General features: G+C 37.0%; 1 protein-coding gene across 9 annotated transcripts in view; it reads right to left on the bottom strand.

Annotated features, from left to right (window-relative positions):
* R3hdm1 (R3H domain containing 1) overlaps positions 1–22156 on the bottom strand; it is a 174547-nt gene that overhangs the window by 117001 nt on the left and 35390 nt on the right. Inside the window, exon 2 of one of the 9 annotated variants that reach the window (XM_058585378.1) lies at positions 21040–21109. The exons of the other annotated variants lie outside the window; for them this stretch is intronic. The gene's annotated coding sequence lies outside the window, so the exon portion shown is untranslated. The remainder of the gene's footprint in view (positions 1–21039; positions 21110–22156) is intronic. 9 annotated transcript variants of the gene reach the window in all.

The following is a 22156-nucleotide window of genomic DNA, read 5'->3' on the forward strand; positions in this document are numbered from 1 at the left end:
CATATACAGATTGCAGAATCACATCAGTTACACATCCATTGATTTACATATTGCCATACTAGTGTCTGTTGTGTTCTGCTACCTTTCCTATCCTCTACTATCCCCCTCCCCTCCCGTCCCCTCCACTCTTCTCTCTCTACCCCCTCTACTGTCATTCATTTGCCCCCCTTGTATTATTTTTCCCTTTCCCCTCACCACCTCTTGTATGTACTTTTGTATAACCCTGAGGGTCTCCTTCCATTTCCATGCAATTTCCCTTCTCTCTCCCTTTCCCTCCCACCTCTCATCCATGTTTAATGTTAATCTTCTTCTCATGCTCTTCGTCCCTACTCTGTTCTTAGTTACTCTCCTTATATCAAAGAAGACATTTGGCATTTGTTTTTTAGGGATTGGCTAGCTTCACTTAGCATAATCTGCTCTAGTGCCATCCATTTCCCTGCAAATTCTATGATTTTGTCATTTTTTAATGCAGAGTAATACTCCATTGTGTATAAGTGCCACATTTTTTTTAAAATCCATTCGTCTATTGAAGGGCATCTGGGTTGGTTCCACAGTCTTGCAATTGTGAATTGAGCTGCTATGAACATCGATGTAGCAGTGTCCCTGTAGCATGCTCTTTTTAGGTCTTTAGGGATTAGACTGAGAAGGGGAATAGCTGGGTCAAATGGTGGCTCCATTCCCAGCTTTCCAAGAAATCTCCATACTGCTTTCCAAATTGGCTGCACCAATTTCCAGTCCCACCAGCAATGTACAAGTGTACCCTTTTCCCCACATCCTTGCCAGCACTTGTTGTTATTTGACTTCATAATGGCTGCCAATCTTACTGGAGTGAGGTGGTATCTTAGGGTGGTTTTGATTTGCATTTCTCTGACAGCTAGAGATGGTGAGCATTTTTTCATGTACTTGTTGATTGATTGTATGTCCTCCTCTGAGAAGTGTCTGTTCAGGTCCTTGGCCCATTTGTTGATTGGGTTGTTTGTTATCTTATTGTCTAATTTTTGGAGTTCTTTGTATACTCTGGATATTAGGGCTCTATCTGAAGTGTGAGGAGTAAAGATTTGTTCCCAGGATGTAGGCTCCCTATTTACCTCTCTTATTGTTTCTTTTGCTGAGAAAAAACTTTTTAGTTTGAGTAAGTCCCATTTGTTGATTCTAGTTATTAACTTTTGTGCTATGGGTGTCCTATTGAGGAATTTGGAGCCCGACCCCACCGTATGTAGATCGTAGCCAACTTTTTCTTCTATCAGACAGCGTGTCTCTGATTTGATATCAAGCTCCTTGATCCATTTTGAATTAACTTTTGTGCATGGCGAGAGAAAGGGATTCAGTTTCATTTTGTTGCATATGGATTTCCAGTTTTCCCAGCACCATTTGTTGAAGATACTATCCTTCCTCCATTACATGCTTTTAGCCCCTTTATCAAATATAAGATAGTTGTAGTTTTGTGGATTGGTTTCTGTGTCCTCTATTCTGTACCATTGGTCCACCTGCCTGTTTTGGTACCAGTACCATGCTGTTTTTGTTACTATTGCTCTGTAGTATAGTTTGAAGTCTGGTATCGCTATACCGCCTGATTCACACTTCCTGCTTAGCATTGTTTTTGCTATTCTGGGTCTTTTATTTTTCCATATGAATTTCATGATTGCTTTCTCTATTTCTACAAGAAATGCCGTTGAGTTTTTGATTGGCATTGCATTAAACCTATAGAGAACTTTTGGTAATATCGCCATTTTGATGATGTTAGTTCTGCCTATCCATGAACAGGGTATATTTTTCCATCTTCTAAGATCTTCTTCTATTTCTCTTTAGGGTTCTATAGTTTTCATTGTATAAGTCTTTCACCTCTTTTGTTAGGTTGATTCCCAAGTATTTTATTTTTTTTGAAGATATTGTGAATGGAGTGGTTGTCCTCATTTCCATTTCAGAGGATTTGTCGCTGATATACAGGAATGCCTTTGATTTATGCGTGTTGATTTTATATCCTGCCACTTTGCTGAATTCATTTATTAGCTCTAATAGTTTCTTTGTAGACCCTTTTGGGTCTGCTAGGTATAGAATCATGTCATCTGCAAATAGTGATAATTTAAGTTCTTCTTTTCCTATTTTTATGCCTTTAATTTCTTTCGTCTGTCTAATTGCCCTGGCCAGTGTTTCGAGAACTATGTTGAAGAGAAGTGGAGAGAGAGGGCATCCCTGTCTTGTTCCAGATTTTAGAGGGAATGCCTTCAATTTTTTTTTCAATTTTTCTCCATTCAGAATGATGCTAGCCTGAGGCTTAGCATAGATTGCTGTTACAATATTGAGGTATGTTCCTGTTATCCCTAGTTTTTCTAGAGTTTTGAACAAAAAGGGATGCTGTACTTTGTCGAATGCTTTTTCCGCATCTATCGAGATGATCATATGGTTCTTATTTTTAAGTCTATTGATGTGGTGAATAACATTTATTGATTTCCGTATATTGAACCAGCCTTGCATTCCAGGGATGAATCCTACTTGATCATGGTGCACAATTTTTTTGATATGTTTTTGTATGCGATACGCCAGAATTTTAATGAGGATTTTTGCATCTAGGTTCATTAGAGATATTGGTCTGTAGTTTTCTTTCTTTGAAGTGTCTTTGTCTGGTTTAGGTATCAGGGTGATGTTGGCCTCGTAGAATGAATTTGGAAGTTCTCCCTCTTTTTCTATTTCCCGAAGTAGCTTGAAAAGTATTGGTATTAGTTCCTCTTTAAAGGTTTTGTAAAACTCTGCTGTATACCCATCCGGTCCTGGGCTTTTCTTAGTTGGTAGTCTTTTGATGGTTTCTTCTATTTCCTCAATTGATATTGGTCTGTTTAGGTTGTCTATATCTTCCTGACTCAATCTGGGCAGATCATATATGACTTAAGAAATTTATCTATGCCTTCACTATCTTCTAATTTATTGGAGTATAAGGATTCAAAATAATTTTTGATTATCTTCTGTATTTCTGAAGTGTCTGTTGTGATATTGCCTTTTTCATCCCGTATGCTAGTAATTTGAGTTCTCTCTCTTCTTCTCTTTGCTAGCATGGCTAAGGGTCTGTCGATTTTGTTTATTTTTTCAAAGAAGCAACTTTTAGTTTTGTCAATTTTTTCAGTTGTTTCTTTTGTTTCGATTTCATTAATTTCAGCTCTGATTTTAATTATTTCTTGCCTTCTACTTCTTTTGCTGTTGTTTTGCTCTTCTTTTTCAAGGATTTTGAGATGAAGTATGAGATCATTTATTTGTTGGTTTTTTCTTTTTTTAAGGAATGAACTCCAAGCAATGAATTTTCCTCTTAGAACTGCTTTCAATGTGTCCCATAGATTCCGATATGTTGTGTCTGTGTTTTCATTTATCTCTAAGAATTTTTTAATTTCCTCCTTGATGTCTTCTATAACCCATTGATCATTCAGTAACCTATTGTTCATTCTCCAAGTGATATATGCTTTTTCCTTCCTTCTTTTATCGTTGATTTTCAGTTTCATTCCATTATGATCAGATAGGATGCATGGTATTATCTCTACTCCTTTATATTGTCTAAGAGTTGCCCTGTGACATAATATATGATCTATTTTTGAGAAGGATCCATGTGCTGCTGAGAAAAAAGTGTAACTGCTTGATGTTGGGTAGTATATTCTATATATGTCAATTAAGTCTAGGTTATTAATTGTGTTATTGAGTTCTATAGTTTCCTTATTCAACTTTTGTTTGGAAGATCTGTCCAGTGGTGATAGAGGTGTGTTGAAGTCTCCCATGATTATTGTATGGTGGTCTATTAGACTCTTGAACTTGAGAAGAGTTTGTTTGATGAACATAGCTGCACCATTGTTTGGGGCATATATATTTATGATTGTTATGGCTTGCGGGTGTATGGTTCCCTTGAGCAGTATGTAGTGTCCCTCTTTATCCCTTTTGATTAACTTGGGCTTGAAATCTATTTTATTTGATATGAGTATGGACACTCCTGCTTGTTTCCGAAGTGCATATGAGTGATATGATTTTTCCCAACCTTTCACCTTCAGCCTACGTATGTCTTTTCCTATCAAATGCGTCTCCTGTAGGCAGCATATTGTTGGGTCTTGTTTTGTGATCCATTCTACTAGCCTGTGTCTCTTAATTGGTGAGTTTAAGCCATTAACATTTAGGGTTATTATTGAGATATGGGTTCCTCCAGCCATATTTGTTTATTTATGTTACTAAACATGGTTTGTTTTCCTCTTTGATTATTTTTCCCCCCTTTACTGTCCTACCTCCCACTGTTGGTTTTCATTGTTATTTTCCATTTCCTCTTCCTGTAATGTTTTGCCGAGGATGTTTTGAAGAGATAGTTTTCTAGCTGCAAATTCTTTTGTTTATTGTGGAAGGTTTTAATTTCATCTTCCATCCTGAAGCTTAATTTCGCTGGATACACAATTCTTGGTTGGAACCCATTGTCTTTCAGTGTTTGAAATATGGTATTCCAGGATCTTCTAGCTTTCAGAGTCTGTGTTGAAAGATCAGCTGTTATCCTGATTGGCTTACCCCTAAATGTAATCTGCTTCCTTTCTCTTGTAGCTTTTAAAATTCTCTCCTTATTCTGTATGTTGGGCATCTTCATTATAATGTGTCTAGGTGTGGATCTCTTATGATTTTGCACATTCGGCGTCCTGTAGGCTTCTAGGATTTGGGATTCTGTCTCATTCTTCAAGTCTGGGACGTTTTCTCATATTATTTCATTGAATAGATTGCTCATTCCTTTGGTTTGAAACGCTATCCCTGCCTGTATCCCAATGACTCTTAAGTTTGGTCTCTTGATGTTATCCCATATTTCTTGGATGTTCTGCTCATGGTTTCTTAGCAGTCTTGCTGAGCTGTCTATGTTCTTTTCAAGTTGAAATACTTTATCTTCATTGTCTGATGTTCTATCTTCTAAGTGTTCTACTCTGCTGGTAGTATTCTCAATTGAGTTTTTAAGTTGGTTTATTGCTTCCTGCATTTCTAGGATTTCTGTTTGTTTGTTTTTTATAACCTCTATTTCCCTGTATAGTTGATCTTTTGCTTCTTGGATTTGTTTATGTAATTCATTGTTGAAGTGATCTTTCATTGTCTGATTTTGCTGTCTGATGTCTTCCTTGAGACTCCAGATCATCTGAAGCATGTATATCCTGAATTCTTTATCTGACATTCCATCTGCTGCAGATATTACCTCTTCTAATGTTGAGCTGACCTGCATTGCTTGTGGTCCTTTCTTTCCTTGTCTCTTCATACTGTTCGCGTTTCTTTCTGCTTGGTGAAACTGTTGTGCTATTGAATTTTCCCCCTATATATTAATATTGGTCTTGTATAGTTGCAAAGTCTCCCTCGCAGGCGCGGGCGGCGGCTCTGGCCCTCTGTGGGCCGCTAGGCTTGTTCTGTTGGTGGTTGCAGTTCTGCCTATTTTGCAGGCGCAGGCAGTGGCACTGCCCCTCTGCAGGCCTCTGGGCCTGTTCTGCCGGTAGGTCGCAGGTCCGCCTACTTTGCAGGCGCGGGGGGGGGGGGGCGGCTCCACCCTTCCGCAGGCCGCTGGGCCTGTTCTGTCTGTCGGTTGCAGGTCTGGCCTGTTCTGTTGGTGGTCGTAGGTCCGCCTACCTTGCAGGCACGTGGAGCAGCTCTGCCCCTCCGCGGAATTCTGGGTCTGTTCTGCCGGTGGGTCACAGGTCCGCCTGCCTTTCAGGGGGGGAGGGGGTGGCTCTGCCCCTCAGCAGGCCATTGGGCCTGTTCTGGCGGTGGTCACAGTTCTGCCTACCTTGCAGGCGCGGGCGGAGGGGTTGGCTCTGCCCCTCAGCAGGCCGCTGCGCCTGTTCTGCCGGTGGGTCGCAGGCCCGCCTACCTTGTAGGCGTGGTTGGCAGCTCTGCCTCTCCGCGGGCCACTGGGCCTTTTCCGTCGGTGGTCACAGTTCCGCCTACCTGGCAGGCGCGGGGGGGGGGGCGGCTCTGCCCCTCAGCAGGCCGCTGCACCTGTTCTGTCAGTGGTCACAGCTCCGCCCACCTTGGTGCGGAGGATAGAATCCAGGGCTTTGTGCATGCTAGGCAAGTACTCTACCATAGTTACACCCCAGCCCTTTTCTTCAGCCAGGATAAATGCTCAATAAAAATACAGATTCCCAAGAACTGTCAATAAACAATAAAACAATAAAAGTGTCAAGTCTTGGTCTTGGCTTGGTGAGATACTTCCATTTATAACACATCCGCAGTAAGATGTTTTCTTTGACTTGTAAAATGACATATTAACAGAATTTTTCAGTTGGAAATCACCTCAGAATCACTCTAATTCACGCCTTATTTTATAGTTAAGGAAAGTAAAGTTCAAAAGTGATGTGACATGATCCCTGACTATCTTACTGTCTGTTTGTAGTCAATTAGATTCTGTAACAAGTCTCTGCCTCACATTACTTGGAAATGTCCCAAACATAAATCTCCCCTAACATGTTGGCTAGAATGCTGTTGTTGAATTTGATGAACTGAAAAGACGGATAATGTAAACATGAAGGGATTACGACCCATGTGGGGTGGATTCCTTTTGCCCTGTGAACCAAGAAGTTCATTCCCAGTCTGTGCCCACTCACCCCCATTCTGTTGTAATGAGTCTCCAGCTGTCTTATTACTTACATTTACATGTCATAACACTTTTTTCTTTTTAGTTTTGATGCTGGGGATTGAATCCAGGGCCTTGTGAATGTTAACCAAGTGTTCTATTATGGAGCTCTCCAGGCACATAGATGCAGCATTTTTAACATGTGCTGAACTTAAAGATTTGTTTCACCTCTAGGTAAAAGTACTTTATAACTTGTGTTTCTAGCCTGGGTAACGCATGTGTGTAGTTACATTTTTTTAAAAAATGCACTGAGTGCTTGACTATTGATCACTCAAGATTAATGTTTATAAACCTTTCATTTGCTAACAATGTCATAAAAATATGTCACATAGAGAATGCTAAGTAGTAAGTAGTTTGCAAATATAATTAGTACTTCTAACAGTAACCCCAGAAGAGACATTATCTATGTTTTAAAGTTGAAAAGACAGAGATATAAACAGATGAATGAATTTTTCCTGGGTCATCACTTAGATCCAATATATGAGGCTGGATTCGAATCACACAATTTTTACTCTTATTTAGTACACTATTCTGCTCTATCTAAAAAATGAGGCTAAACAAATATAAGCTCAATTATTAAAGACATTTTAAAAATACGAGTGTTTAAAATGAAAATATCTAAAAGAGGAGGGGCCAAATCAATAACTAGAGGATATGAATTTAGCAGTCAACACTATAACCAATTTCAATTCTGAGGAAAAATTCAAGATAATTTGACATCAATGAGTTAACACAATTCTTGTGAATCCAAGTTGAGATTATCGAGGCAAAGAAATTAAGAAAATAAACTGAGTGATTCTTATAATAATCTGGATATAAAATGTCAAGGATTGGGATTAGAGCATTAGTTGAGAAAGAAAAATGATGATAGTAGAAAGACACTTCAAAACAAAACTTGAGAAGTTTTGGATGACTGAGGAAATAAAAGAGAAGGCTAATTTGATAATAATCCAAATACTTTAAAATCTGTGTAACAAAAAGAAGGTTGATACCACTAAAAGAAGCAGGAAATGTGGCATGGGAAAAAGGTAAAGGGGCAGAAAAAAAATCAAATTTTCATCCAGTCCTGCCCTCTACCCATCAAAAGCAATTAAGCAAACATACATACACTAATAATCAACCCCAGATCATCTTTTATAATTCAACATATTCCAAAGGAAGGCTCTAGAGTTGTAAGGAAGGACTGAGACATTCCTTAGTGAGATGAACTCAATTAATCAATATTCTACAACCAAAGGGGTATCCAAAATTCCAGCCTCAGAGACTCAAATAATTCCAGAAATAAGGTGTTGAGACAGTTAAGGGTAAAGAGAAATGTTTCACAGGTAGAAAATGGAATTAAGTCACAAGACAAGATTGGTGAGAGTTCTCATGCTATGGATCTAAAGGCAAACAGGACAAATTACTCCCAAAGATCTTACAACCTATTTTCTAAATATCTCTCGACTCCATTCTCACTGCCAATAACGTAAAATAGACAATCACTGTTTCCTGCTTGCATTTCCTCAAGAGGATTCTCATTGGTCTTTAGCCAGATCTTGCTTTCGGGTAACTTTTTATACCACAGAAAGTCTAGGGAACAATACAAACATCAACACAAATATGGTAGGTACTAGAACAGAAGAACTAAAGGATGCTTGAGATCTAAGGAAAGACAGTCTTGAGGGCCAAAGAATGCCTGGAAGAATAAGTAATACTTAAGCTATCATCAGAAAGAATCAGCCAGGCAAAAGAGTAAGACAAAAGAAGGATTTAATAATAAAAAAAAAAAGGAACCAATATAAGCAAGACTCAAATGACATTAGGATGAATGGAATTGAGAGTAGCTCAGAAAGGTAAGAAAAAATAGTTTCAAGTTCAAGGAAGGATTTACAATGAACCTGAAGATGTAAATAGGAATAAAATATGCAAGTCCTTCTAAGTGACATTCAAGAGTTGGAACTTTTTCTTAGACTAATTAGGGAGATAATGAAGATAATTAGGGGAGTGACAAAAACAGATTTTTTCACATAAAGGGAGACTATGACAGCCAAATGAATGGATGAGCCCTCCAAGGAACAACAGTATGTAAAGGGAATTCAATGGTTGACTCCTGAAGACTAAATTCTACTTAGACCAAGTTTTAATAATATTGCAACCAAAATATGAATAATAAAGCATCTCTTATGAATGCATTCAGTCTTAATTCAAATAAGAGTTCTCACAGAAAAGATTACTAAGCTACCAAAATATACCTGGATTTTGTGTTCAGATAGCAAAAGTACAGGAGGCAACAGATGCCAAGCTAGGACATATATAGATATGTATAACACAGGGATAGGTGCATATTCATGCATCTTTATTTCTGTTCTTACATATCTATCTATCTGTCTGTGTATATATTTCATGAAACCATTACTTTATATGGATACTTTCAACCCCAGTCAAAAACCACTGGGTTCATTCTAGCCTACTCCTTTATCCTTTATCCAATACGAGAAATTTGAATTTATCTGCAAAATATTCACTTACTTGTTCAAGTAAGTATACATGAAGCACAGCTGTAGAATTCCTAAGCAACATCTCTGTGAGAAATACATTTACTCTTTGGAATGCAATTTTTTCCTGTCTTTTTGTATTTAGGGTATATAATCAAAATATTGTTTTCCAAAGTTACTTAGTTTTTTCTTCTCTACTCAAGTTGGTTTGGTTATTATTCATTTGTACTAAAGTAAGCTTCATTTGTTAGTGTTTATATTCTGTTTTGGGTTTCTTTCTCCATAACCCTGTACAACCAGGTTGATTTTATATACTTTTATAGGCTATGTGAAAATGACTAAGCTTCTAAGAGGGGGGAAAAAAAAGCACAATTGGAGAAATGCTGCTTCCTCTCATTACTGAAATTTCATTCCCATTATCCCCATCTTCCTGCCACATTCTCATTCATTCATTAGTTTCTAGTTTATCATTTCTATATGAAAAGAAGCCTACTACAGATACTTTGTACAAGGTTTAATTAATCGCTCTCTAGAAGTTCAGAGATCTTCCTCCTTTCTTACAGGGGCATAATACTCCATTGTGTGACTATACTATCATTTATTTAATCATTCTCCTGTTTGGACTGTTTAGGCTGTTTGCAATATTTTACAATTACAAATGCTCCTAAAATGATTAAATTTGTGTATATGGAGGTATATCTTAGAGAAGATCCCTAGAAGTGGAAATTGTTGGGTCAAAAGTTAATTGTTCAGGTGAAATTACTTGGTAGTGCTTTCCAGGAAGGGCTATATCAGTGTGCATTTCAACCAGCAGTGTATGAGAACACCTAGTTCCCCACAGTCTTTTAACAGAATATGCTGACATTCTGAATTTCAACAATCTGATAAAGAAGAAATGGGATCTTGGTGCTGTTCTTATTTGTATTTCTCTACTGGGCTTAAACTCCCCACCCCCCACCATATTTAAGGGCCACATTGTTTGTCAGTACTTCACTTACATATTTTCTTCACTTTTCTATCAGGTCTTTTGTCTCTCAATTCTATTTGTCCTTTTAATTAGCTCTTCTGATTTTTCTTCTTGGTGTTTGTCTTACATTTATGTAATTATACCTGTCTATCTTTTTTTTCACTGTTCCAGAATTTATAGTAACAAAATCTTCCATCTACCAAAATTAAAAAAGAAAATCCATGATCTTTCAGCACTTATATGTTGTCTCTAATTGTATAGATTCTTAATCTATTTGGAGTTTATTCTTTTCCTTATTTTGAAAACAGCTTTGAAATACAATTCATGTATTATACAGTTAATCTGTTCTTTTGTGTGTGTGTATGGTGCTGAGGATTGACAATCTGTTTAAAGTGTCTAATTCAGTGAGGTTTTTTGGGTATATTCATACAGTTGTGCGACCATCACCACAAAAAACTTCATTTTTTTCAGAGTAAAAAGTGAGTTAACTGGCACCAGGAAAGGAGCAACGGTATCTAGCTTTTAGGGAACTCCTCAATCTCTCCCTGTAAAGGCTTCACTATTCCCTACCCAAAGTCCACTGTGTCCTCCAATATGAGGGTCCATTCAGAACCTTCCTTCCTGGGCCTGAAGATGGCTGGTGCTTGTGGCGAGACTCTGGGCTCTCAGCAGTTAATATTTGGCATAGCCTGGCAAGTCTGTGCTGCAGTAGAGTCCTGAAGCAGGCATGAACTGCTTTTAAGTAGGTGTGGCCATGAGATGGTAGCTGAAAAGGATGAGCTTTTCAGCACAGCTGTGTAGAATAACCTTGTTTTCCAGTTGCTGCTGCTTTATAATACCATTCCACAATAAAATTAGGACCACTTTTATAATCCCAGAGAAATGTACTTTTTAGCAGTTGCTTCCCTTTCCCTCCAAATTCCTTTAGCCCCCGAGAACCATTTATCTGCTTTTTGTCTCTACAGATCTGCCTATTTTGGACATTTCATATGAAAGGAATCATTAATCTATGGCCCTTTGTGACTGCCTTCTTAACATGTTTTCAAGTTTCATCCAAGGTGCAGCACGTCCATCAGTACTTTCATTGATCAATTATATTTCATCATATGGATACACCACACAATCTATCAGCTAATGGACACTTTGGTTGTTCCCATTTTGGGGCTATTCTGAATAATTCTCTGAACACTGGTATATATATATATGTGTAAGTTTATTCTTCTTCATGGAGAAAGATGTGAATCTAATTTTATTTCTTTCCAAATAGTTAACTAGACATTGCAGCACATTTAATAAAAAGTCCATTGCAGGGGTTGGGGTTGTGGCTCAGTGGTACAGCGCTTGCCTAGAGTGTGTGAGGCACTGGGTTTGATCCTCAGTACCACATAAAAATAAATAAAAATAATAAAGACATTGTGTCTACCTACAACTAATTAAAAAAAAAAAGTCCATCGCAGTGACTTGAGACACCATTTTTATTATTCCCATTTGTACTTGGGTCTGTTTCTGTGCTTTCTATTTCACTGTTCTGTTTATTCCTGAGACAGTAGCACACTGATTTAATTACAGAATTGTTCTATTAGTATATGTTTTAATGTCTTTGTAGGGCTTAAGTGCCCCTTGTTAGTTTTTCTTTTTTTAGTTTCTTTTTGGCTATTTGTACATGTTTGTCTTCCCATATAATTTAGCATCAACCGTTCTAATGTCACTAAAAAATGGTAGCAGGTACTTTTAGGGGGATTACATTAAATTTAGAAACTAAGGGGAACTACTACATTTATAATGTCATCTTTTCAAGTCTACTTTTGTCATTTCTAAGTATCAGGTTTGTACATTTATTTCCAAGCATTTAATCTTCTTTGTTCCTACTGTAAATGAAGCTTTCGTCATCATTTGCTGCTAATCAGTTACTGTCTACATATATGAGGCTAATCCTTTTTAAATTTTATATTCTGCTACTTTAAATGGTTTTTATTGCTTGGATTTACAGTGATCCTAGCTATACTATCATACTGTATGGAAATGTAATTTTATTTCTTCTTTATCTATTCTTATAACTCTAATCGATTCATCTAATTGCATTGGTTAATACCTGCCTTAAAATTCTGAATAGCAGTGAAGAGTTATAATTCCTATTTGAGAGAAAGATTGTGTATATGTATTTTTATATGAGTGGATAGACCTTCAGTATCAATGTGATTTGATTTTCCTTGCAAACTAATATGGAGCCTGATATTAATAGGTATCCCGATATTGAACCATCCCTGCATTCCTGAAATAAATCTCAAATGATCATGGTATATTTCAAGTCTATCTAGTCTTGGAATGTTTGGTAGAATTTACTCTGTGAAACCATGTGGGCCTAATGTTTTCGATAACATATTTCTAATAAAATTCTTTGGTTCTTCCATGGAAAGGTCAATTTTGATAATCTGTATTTCCCTAATCATTCATTTCATCTAGGTTTGTAAATTAATTGCAGTGAAGTTGACTACATAATCTATGATTTTTAAAAATATTTTTAAAAACTCTTCTCAGCAGCTATTTTCCTGTTTCTCTTATTTTGCATATTGCATTTTATACCTTTCCTTCACATGATTAAGTTACTTAGTGGCTTGTCTATTTAGACAATTTAAAAATTTCAGAATATAAATTGGGTGAGGTGGCACCCACATATAATCCCAGAAGCTCAGGAGGCTCAGGCAGGAGGACCACAAGTTCAAAGACAGTCTTAGCAACTTAGTGAGGATCTAAGCAACTCAGTAAAACCTTGTCTCAAAATAAAAAGTAATTTAAAAAAGGACTGGGGTTATGGTTCAATGGTTATGCACCCCTGGGTTTAAGCTCCAGTACTAAGGGGGAAAAAAATCAGAATATAGACTTATTAATTAGGTCTGTTATCTATTTGTATTTGATTGGTTCTTTATGTACTCTTAACCTTCCCTTCCTCTTTCCTTCATTTTACTCTAGCTATTGCATATCAGAGAAAACATTCAACCTTTGAGTTTCCAAATTTGGCTAATTTCACTTAGCAGGATATTCTACAGTTCCTATAGATATTTACAAACAGAATTTTCAGACTTAGACATTTTCTTTCTAGCTAAATGTTTAGATAAAGCTAAGCTTCCCAATGTGTTTTATCCCTACTTTTCTTTGCTTATGCTTGCCACGAAATCTTGAGGTAGTCAGAAGCCAAATGAATATGTGCAAGATTATATTGGGTGAATTTTCTCTTTTTATTTTAACAGTTATTATGAAATAACTTAATAAGTTATTATTACATTATCTTAAATTATACTGTACCTTCAAATTTCCTTCTTACTGTTGCATATCTTTTAAATTAATTAATGAGTTCCAATTTGTTGGCATGTCTTTTGGATTAAAAAATTAGGAGGCACTAGCCAGATAGATGACCATTACTACCAGATTATCATTACTGGAAGTTATCTTCCAGATACCATCCACTTGTCTAGAAGTCCTTTGTGATAATTTTTTTTGGTAGTAGCTTGTTGAAATAATTCACATACCATATAATTGCTTATTTAAAGTGTATAATTCCAAGGTTTTTAGTACATTCATAGGCTTGTGTAACTATCACAATAAATTTCAGAACACTTTCATTATCCATAAAGAAACACTGTGCTCTAAAGCCTTCACCCTATATGCAGGCAAAAGTAATCTACTACCTCTATTTTACCTATTTTGTACATCTCATATAAATGGTATAATGTGAATTTTTTCAGTATAGTGATATCAAAGTTCATATAAGCTGCAGCATATATTAGTAATTCTTTTTAATAGCCAAATAACAGTCCCAATATTAGATGAATATACTATGTTTTGTTTATCCATTTGTCAGTGGATAGACATTTTTCCATCTTTTGGCTAGTACAAAATGTACTGTTACAAAAATTCATGTATAGTTTTTGTGTGAACATGTTTTCATTTCTCTTGGCTATAAACCTAGAAGGTGAATTGTTGGGTCAAATAATGACTGCTCTTCCAAGTGGTTGTACAATTTTATGTTCCCCCCAGTAGTGTAGGAGGGTTTTAGTTTCTCTACACTCTTGTCAACACTTATTATCTGTCCTTTGGAGTATTAAATGATATCATTGTTTTGATTTGCATTTCACTGATGTGTTCATCAGTTTTTGGTTGCTGTGACCAGATATCTGACACTAACAACTTGGAGGAGGAAATATTTATTTGGGCTCACAGATTCAGAAGTTCAGTCTTGGTTGGCCAGCTTCACTGCTCTGGCCTGAAGTGAGGCAGAACACCATGGTGGAGTAGCATGGTGGAGGAAAGTTTCTCACCTCATGGAAGCCAGGAAGGAGGAGGAGGAAAGTGAAAGAGAGAGAAAAATGGCGGCGGGGGGAGGGGGGAGACAAGGGCACAATATATAATCCTTAAGGCATACTACCAGTGACCCACCCCCTCCAGCCATTTAACACCTAGAGTTACTACCAAATAATCCATTTCAATTATTAATCCACTAAATGTATTAAAACACTGACTAGGTTATCACTCATAATCCAATCATTTCATCTCCTACATTAACATAGGAGCTTTTTTACCTTCTTAGAGAGATGTCTATTCAGAACATTTGCCTATCTAAAAACTGGGTCAAGTGTCTTTATTATTGAGTTACAATTCTTTATTTTGTGTACAAGTCCTTTATCAGATGAAGTGACCTGTAAGTATCTTCTTCTATTCTATGAAAATATTTCACTCTTTTGATGGTATCCATTAAAACTCAAAAAAGTTTAATTTGGTAAAATTCAATTTACCTATATCTTATATATTTGAAAAACAATTTCCAACAAACATATTTTTCATTAATGAAAAAATATGTACTAACTCTAGTACTAGTCTGGATATACTTTATTTATTTACTTTTTAGTACTGGATATGGTATGCAGGGGTATTTTACCACTAGGCTGTATATCCCCAGTACTTTTAAAATTTTCTGAGACAGGGTCTTGTTAAATTGTCAAGGGCCTTGCTAATAAATTACCTGAATCACGATCCTCCTCAGCCTCCTGAATCACTGGGATTAAAGGCTTGGCTTGGACATGTTTTACAAAAACAATGTACAGTTATTTTGGGGTTTAAAGAGAAAGATGATATTCATAAAGGCTAATAAGGTGTCTATGGACTTTTCTGAGATTAAAAACAGTTAAAATTTTTTTTTTAACTCAGTCCATAGTACTTCCCTTTGCCCTTCCCTCTTCCTGTTCCCTTCCCTCAACTCTAGTGATATTCTATTATAGTTTTTTTTTTTTTTAAAAAAAAAACTGTCTTGTGGATATACACAATGGGGAGATTCACTGTGGCATATTCATATAGGAAAGTTAGGTCAGATTCATTACACTGCCTTTATCATATTCCACTTCCTTTCCCTTCATTCCCCTTTGCCTATTCCACTGATATTTCTTCTGCTGCTGCTTAGTTTTCTAATGCCCCCTCATTCTGGATTAGCTTCTATCAGAGAAAACATTCAACCTTTGACTTTTGGGAACTGGCTTATTTCACTTTGCATGACAGTTTCCAGTTCCATCCATTTACCAGCAAATGCCTGGTAATATTCCACCATGTTGTAGGTAAACCACATTTTCTTTACCCATTCATCTGTTGAAGGGCACGTGAGATGGCTCCATAGCTTGGTTATTGTGCACTGTGCTGCTACAAACATTAATATGGTTGTGTCACTGTAGTATGCTGATTATAAGTCTTTTGGCTATATAACAAAGAGTGGGTTAGCTGGGTCATGTGGTAGTTTCATTGCTAGATTTTTTAGGCATCTCCATATTCCTTTCCAGAGTGGTTACACTAATTTGCACTAATAAAATAATGTATAAGTGTACCTTTTCCCCCATATCCTTATCAAGGTTATTGTTATTTGTATTCTTGATAACTGCCATTCTGACTGGAATTAGATGAAATCTCAATGTAGCTTTAATTTGCATTTCCCTAACTCTAGAGATGTTGACCATTTTTTCACACATTGGTGACCATTTTTATTTCTTCTTTGGGAAGTATCTGTTTAGTTTCCCTATTTATTGATTGGGTTATGTGTGTGTGTGTGTGTGTGTGTGTGTATGGTATTAGGTTTTTGAGTTCTTTGTATAATCTTGATATTAATGCCCTATCTGAGGAGCAGGTGGCAAGGATCCTCTCCCATTCTGTAGGCTCTCTCTTCATACTTGTTTCCTCGGCTGTGCAGAAGCTTTTTAATTTGATGCCATTCCACTTACTGATTTTTTACTTTATTTTTTGAGCTTTAGGAGTCTTTTTTTTTTTTTTTTGAGAGAGAGAGAGAGAGAGAATTTTAATATTTATTTTTTAGTTTTCGGCGGATACAACATCGAACCTGGGCCGCACGCATGCCAGGCGAGCACGCTACCGCTTGAGCCACATCCCCAGCCCCCCTTTAGAAGTCTTGTTAAGGAAGTTAGTTACTGTGCCAATATGCTGGAGTGCTGGGCCTACATTTTCTTCTAGCATTTGAAGGGTTTCTGGCCCAATTCCTAGGTCTTTGATCCACTTGGAGTTGAGTTTTGTGCAGGGTGAGAGAGCAGGGTTAAATTTCATTCAAATATGTATGGATTTCCAGTTATACCAGCACCATTTGATTAAGGCTATCTTTTCTCCAATGCATGTTTTTGACAAAACGTTATTTTTTTGATAACAATTGTGTAAATTAATCTCTCCACAATTATGCCTCAAAAGATACATATACTGAAAATAGTTTTGAAAATAGGACAACAAAACCAAAATCAAAGGCGAAAGACCTAGAATAATGAAAATGTGCAATTGATGGCAGAGAAAAGTAACAAGGTCTTTGGTAATATTGGCAAGACACTTTATTATATGTAATCTCTGAAATGTCTGAGAATTAATTTCTTTCTTTCGTGCTCACTTCTACAACTTTGGGAGAAACAGTTTTTATCCTAGGTGTTCAGATAGGGTAAAGGGAATTAAACTCTTGTACTAGGTGTGGGATGTATGATATATTTAATTTCTTTTCTAAAGCTTCTGTCCATTTGGATATATAAAAATTTTCCCAGTGCTGATCATCTTCCTTGTTGATACCCAAGTTACACAAAATGGATTTCTGAGAGGTTAATGGTTGAAGGTTAATAATTCTGATGCAGTCATCTAATTTCCACAAATGAAAATTCTTTTGCAAGTATATGGGCGCAAAACCAGAAAGCAGTATTTGCTTATGCATCCTTAGAGATATCATCACAAAAGTAAATAACAATTTACAAAAATGCTTTACTACCTGACTCAACATTGAACATTTAACTTGTGTAGGAAATAATTAAAGTTCATAGAATTATTCTAGATGTAGCCTGGTGGAACACAAACTTAAGTGGCAGAGAAAAGGTAGAATTTATTTGCTTAAGTTTTTCCCCCCGTTTATTTTATAGTGTAGACTTTTGAAAATTTGGAGGGAAAAGAGTAAATTTAAGAGTTCCCTACAAAAGTATTAGAATAAATGAAAAATAATGCACGAAAAGCAAATGGCACCCATCATGTATTATATGATTTCACTGACTCCTCAAGATTCTGGAGGAGTTAATAGCTACTGCTCCCTTTCTGCACATGTGGGTGTACACTTTAAGTCACTTGGCCTTGGGTGATGCCAGGCTGGCTCAGAGGAACACCATCTCCACCAACATAGCGTGGTGGGCTGGAACCAGGAGCCCGAGCATTTGCTTAAATCTTGAAATGACTCACATCAAATATACTATTAAATAAAAGAATCATTTATACTCAATAGTTAGATTCATATTCACCAACTTAGAAAACAGATTTTTCTTTTTCTGTGGTACCTGGGGATTGAACTCTAGGGCACTCTATCACTAAATAATATCTCCAGCCCTTTTTGTTTTTATTTTGAGACAAGTCTCCTAAATTGTCCAGGGTGATTTGTGATCCTCCTTCCTCAGCCTCCCAAGTAGCTGGGAAGACAAACCTGCACCAAGGTACCTGACAGACTTTTGTAATTCTTGAATACTAACAACTTTGGACCCAAACTAACACTTATAAAGGCGTTAGTGTGTGACAGGTATATTCTAAGTGCTTCCATTGAAGCAAATAGCACAGATCTCCTTATTTTTAAGTTGAGAAAACTAAAACACAGATTAAATAACCTAAGGTCAAACAAGTAGTGAACAGCAGAGTGATGATCTGAAATGAGCAGTTTAGCTTTAAAGTCCATGTGCTTAATCACTTTGACATAAAACACAACCTATTCTCTGTAGTACAGAATTTTTAAAAAACGTGTCTTCATTCTTAATTGGTTTAACTGACAGTAATTACCATCTAATCTGATATGTTCCTTCCTGTGGTAGAGTAGGGCAAGTTTGGTCCTTGCATTATAGAACACTAAAGCAGTAGTAATTAAATAAGCCATAGTAAAATTTGCAGGATTTGGTAAGTGATTGGGTTGGGGGAGATAAGACAAAAAGATAAATATGAGTGACTGGATATGCAGAGACAAGGTTTAAGATCAGGATGCCCTGAGGTAGGGGGTGACAGAGGGGGCAGTTCCCTTGCACTTTCTTTGGCTTTCAGGACAAAGACATCTCAGGATTCAGTGGTTAGGTCTCATCCATTTGAGCCTATCTCCTATATGGAACTATTCTCTTAGTAGCCAAATGATAACTTATTCTCTTCTTTTAAGAGGTCACCAACATCCCCTTTGAATAGGGTTTCTTTTAATGAAAATCTACAAAGTATTATTAAACTTGCATTAATATTGAACTCCAATTCAAAAGGGAGGGGGGAGGAAAAGAAAAATGACATCTAGGAATAAACTCTAAAATTGAGACCAGCAGGTGATTCTTGGGCATGGTTTAGCCCTTCAATGAATAAAAGCTGTTATGAATACCATGTGAGTGTAGACATTTAATTAAAAATAAATTAGATTTAACTTTACTTTTTAAAAAACATCCACTTTAAGCAGCACAATTCACAATAGCTAGACTGTGGAACCAACCCAGATGCCCTTCAATAAAGAAAAGTGGCATTTATATACAATGGAGTATTACGCAGCACTAAAAAATGACAAAATCATGGAATTTGCAGGGAAATGGATGGCATTAGAGCAGATTTTGCTAAGTGAAGCTAGCCAATCCCTAAAAAACAAATGCCAAATGTCTTCTTTGATATAATGAGAGCAACTAAGAACAGAGCAGGGAGGAAGAGCAGGAGGAAAAGATTAACACTAAACAGAGACATGAGGTGGGAGGGAAAGGGAGAGAAAAGGGAAATTGCATGAAAATGGAAGGAGACCCTCATTGTTATACAAAATTACATATAAGAGGTTGTGAGGGGAATGGGAAAAAAAAACAAGGAGAGAAATGAATTACAGTAGATGGGGTAGAGAGAGAAGATGGGAGGGGAAGGGGAGGGGGGATAGTAGAGGATAGGAAAGGTGGCAGAATACAACAGTTACTAATATGGCATTATGTAAAAATGTGGATGTGTAACCGATGTGATTCTGCAATCTGTATTTGGGGTAAAAATTGGAGTTCATAACCCATTTGAATCTAATATATGAAATATGATATGTCAAGAGCTTTGTAATGTTTTGAACAACCAATAAAAAAAAAATAAAAAACATCCACTTTAAATTTTTTTTTTAGTTGTAGACAGACACAATATCTTTATTCTATTTATTTATTTTTATGTGGTGCTGAGGAATGAATCCAATGCCTTACACATGCAAGGCAAATGCTTTACCATCTGAGCTACAACCTCAGCCCCTAACTTTTACTTCAGTACGTGGGTGTATAATCCCCAGGAGTGACCAGAAATTAATCATACTAGGCCTAAAAAGACGAAGTCAGAAGCTGGACTGTTAAACTGCATTAGGGACTCCCAGACCACAGGCTGTAGACTGCTAGGGTACTGCTGAATTACTAACAGGGATTCATACATCCTAACTACTACTTCTAACCTTTATGAAAGTAAAAAAATCCTTTCACACTTGAAAAATTTGGAACTTGACCATGAACCCAGGTGGTAGAGCCAACAATGTAAATTCCTGCAAGATAAAAGCATTTCATCCAGGCTAATAGATATGATTGTTTCCTTCTTTAAGTCCTACCAGACCATTCAACAAATTTACCCTGATCTGAACTCCTGCCCACCAATATAGTCTTCCAATTATAATTTTGTTTTCCATGCAGAGTAACCTGAAGAGAATGTACTGGTAATGCAGAAGCAGTACTCAACTCTCACAGTAAATTCATCATCTGGCACTCAGATTTGTTCAGTCTCTGCAAACTTCATTAACATATATGACCTAACATTTGCTTTACTTTGTGAGTTCACAAACTCAAAATTTTGAGTTTTCAAAGCTGAAGCCCCAAATACTAGATTTCAGCTACATACATATCATGTGGGGTCTCCTGGCAGTACCATTCTTAATCCACAACTCATACATATATGCTAAAACATTTTAGTATTCTAAAATAACTGCCAAATTCACAAACACAACAAAACTCATGTTCTATCTACTTAAATAGGATGTGCCTGTCTCATGAAGGGTAGAAATTGTTCAGGGTATATAATCAGATAAGAGTGATATCTGAATCATAAATTAACAATGGTTTTGATCATAAATTAACAATGTTTTTGATTTTACCACATATACGATCACCATCTTTTAAGTTCCAATTTGTACAAGACACTATTGAGTTTATTCTTATTTTTGAGAATGCAAAGAATCTTTAAGGTTAATGCCAAGCAGTGATTTCTAGTAATGAAAATTTAATAGTTTACTGAAAGATATGTAATTTTCAAGCACAGAAGAAAAAGATAAGCATACCTTTAAGATATAGTCAGTGAAACAAGTAGGTGTTCACAGAAAATAAATTAAAACTTGCTGATTAAAGAAAAACAATTTTAAAAAGACAGCAGAAGACGGGCTGGGGATGTGGCTCAAGCGGTAGGGCGCTCACCTGGCATGCGTGCGGCCCGGGTTCGATCCTCAGCACCACATACAAACAAAGATGTTGTGTCCACCAAAAACTAAAAGAAATAAATATTTAAAAAATTCTCTCTCTCTCTCTCCTCTCTCTTTAAAAAAAAAAAAAAAAGACAGCAGAAGAGAAATTTGCCAAGTGTAACAAGGAGAGCCCAGACAAATGTGCATTCCCAAATTTTTGATGTGAGTAAAAATGATCCAAAGTTTTTGGAGGTCAATTGAGGAGTATATATCAAAAGCCTTAAAATGCATATACTCTTTGATCCAAGAAGATCACTTAGAGAAATTTTACTCTAAGGAAAAAACTTACAACATATGTCAAAGCTATTTTTTCTTGTTTTTTTAAAAAGCACTCTTTTAAAAGACTGAGAACTATAAAGACTATAGGATTAGATGTGTAAATAGAAATATACTGGCAGCCAAGATGATGATGCCACTTTAGGTGAAAGACCAGACCACAAAATGGTATGTATGTATGGTTTGATCAGACCTTGAGTTAAAAAAAAAAAAAAAAAAAGGAAGATGGCGGCGAGGGGAGTGCATTGCCCCCGTGTGCTGCTTCACTGTGTGGGAGTATGACAAGTCAGGACGGCTAAAGGATATCTTGTTAGGAATTTCCAGCAATAGTGGGGTGCGCCGGAACCTGGAGGAAGGATTTCCATCGCACGAGGATCGGCTACGGGGACTCAAACGCGAGAGGTTTGTCGCACGGAGGGTAAAACTGCTTATTCAGCAAATCGCCCCGCGGCTAGAGTCTGCAACTCGCACTGGGATAGAGACGCAGGGTTACAGTGCTGCAGTTTCTGCCAGCCGCGCAAGCACCGCACTCAGGGCTGAATTCTGGGTTCGAGACGGGGAAGGAAGCGGTCCATCTCGGTTCTCCACACCGGTCAGACCACAGAGGAGGCCAGCAGCCACCATGTTGGTAAACTGACGTCACCACACCTGTTTTTGACTGACCGCAGCTCATTCAGCCATAGAACAGGTAATTTCAGGCTGCAATTCGCCTGCGGCTTGCAGACAGATTGCTAGGGTTCAGCGCCTGGGTGCTTCTTAAAATCTGATCTTATCGGAGTGAATACCGAGCGCGG

Source organism: Marmota monax, unplaced genomic scaffold, assembly GCF_021218885.2.
Source record: "Marmota monax isolate L192 unplaced genomic scaffold, Marmota_monax_Labrador192_F-V1.1 WCK01_AAM20220418_F8-fsc00034, whole genome shotgun sequence".
Taxonomy (NCBI): domain Eukaryota; kingdom Metazoa; phylum Chordata; class Mammalia; order Rodentia; family Sciuridae; genus Marmota; species Marmota monax.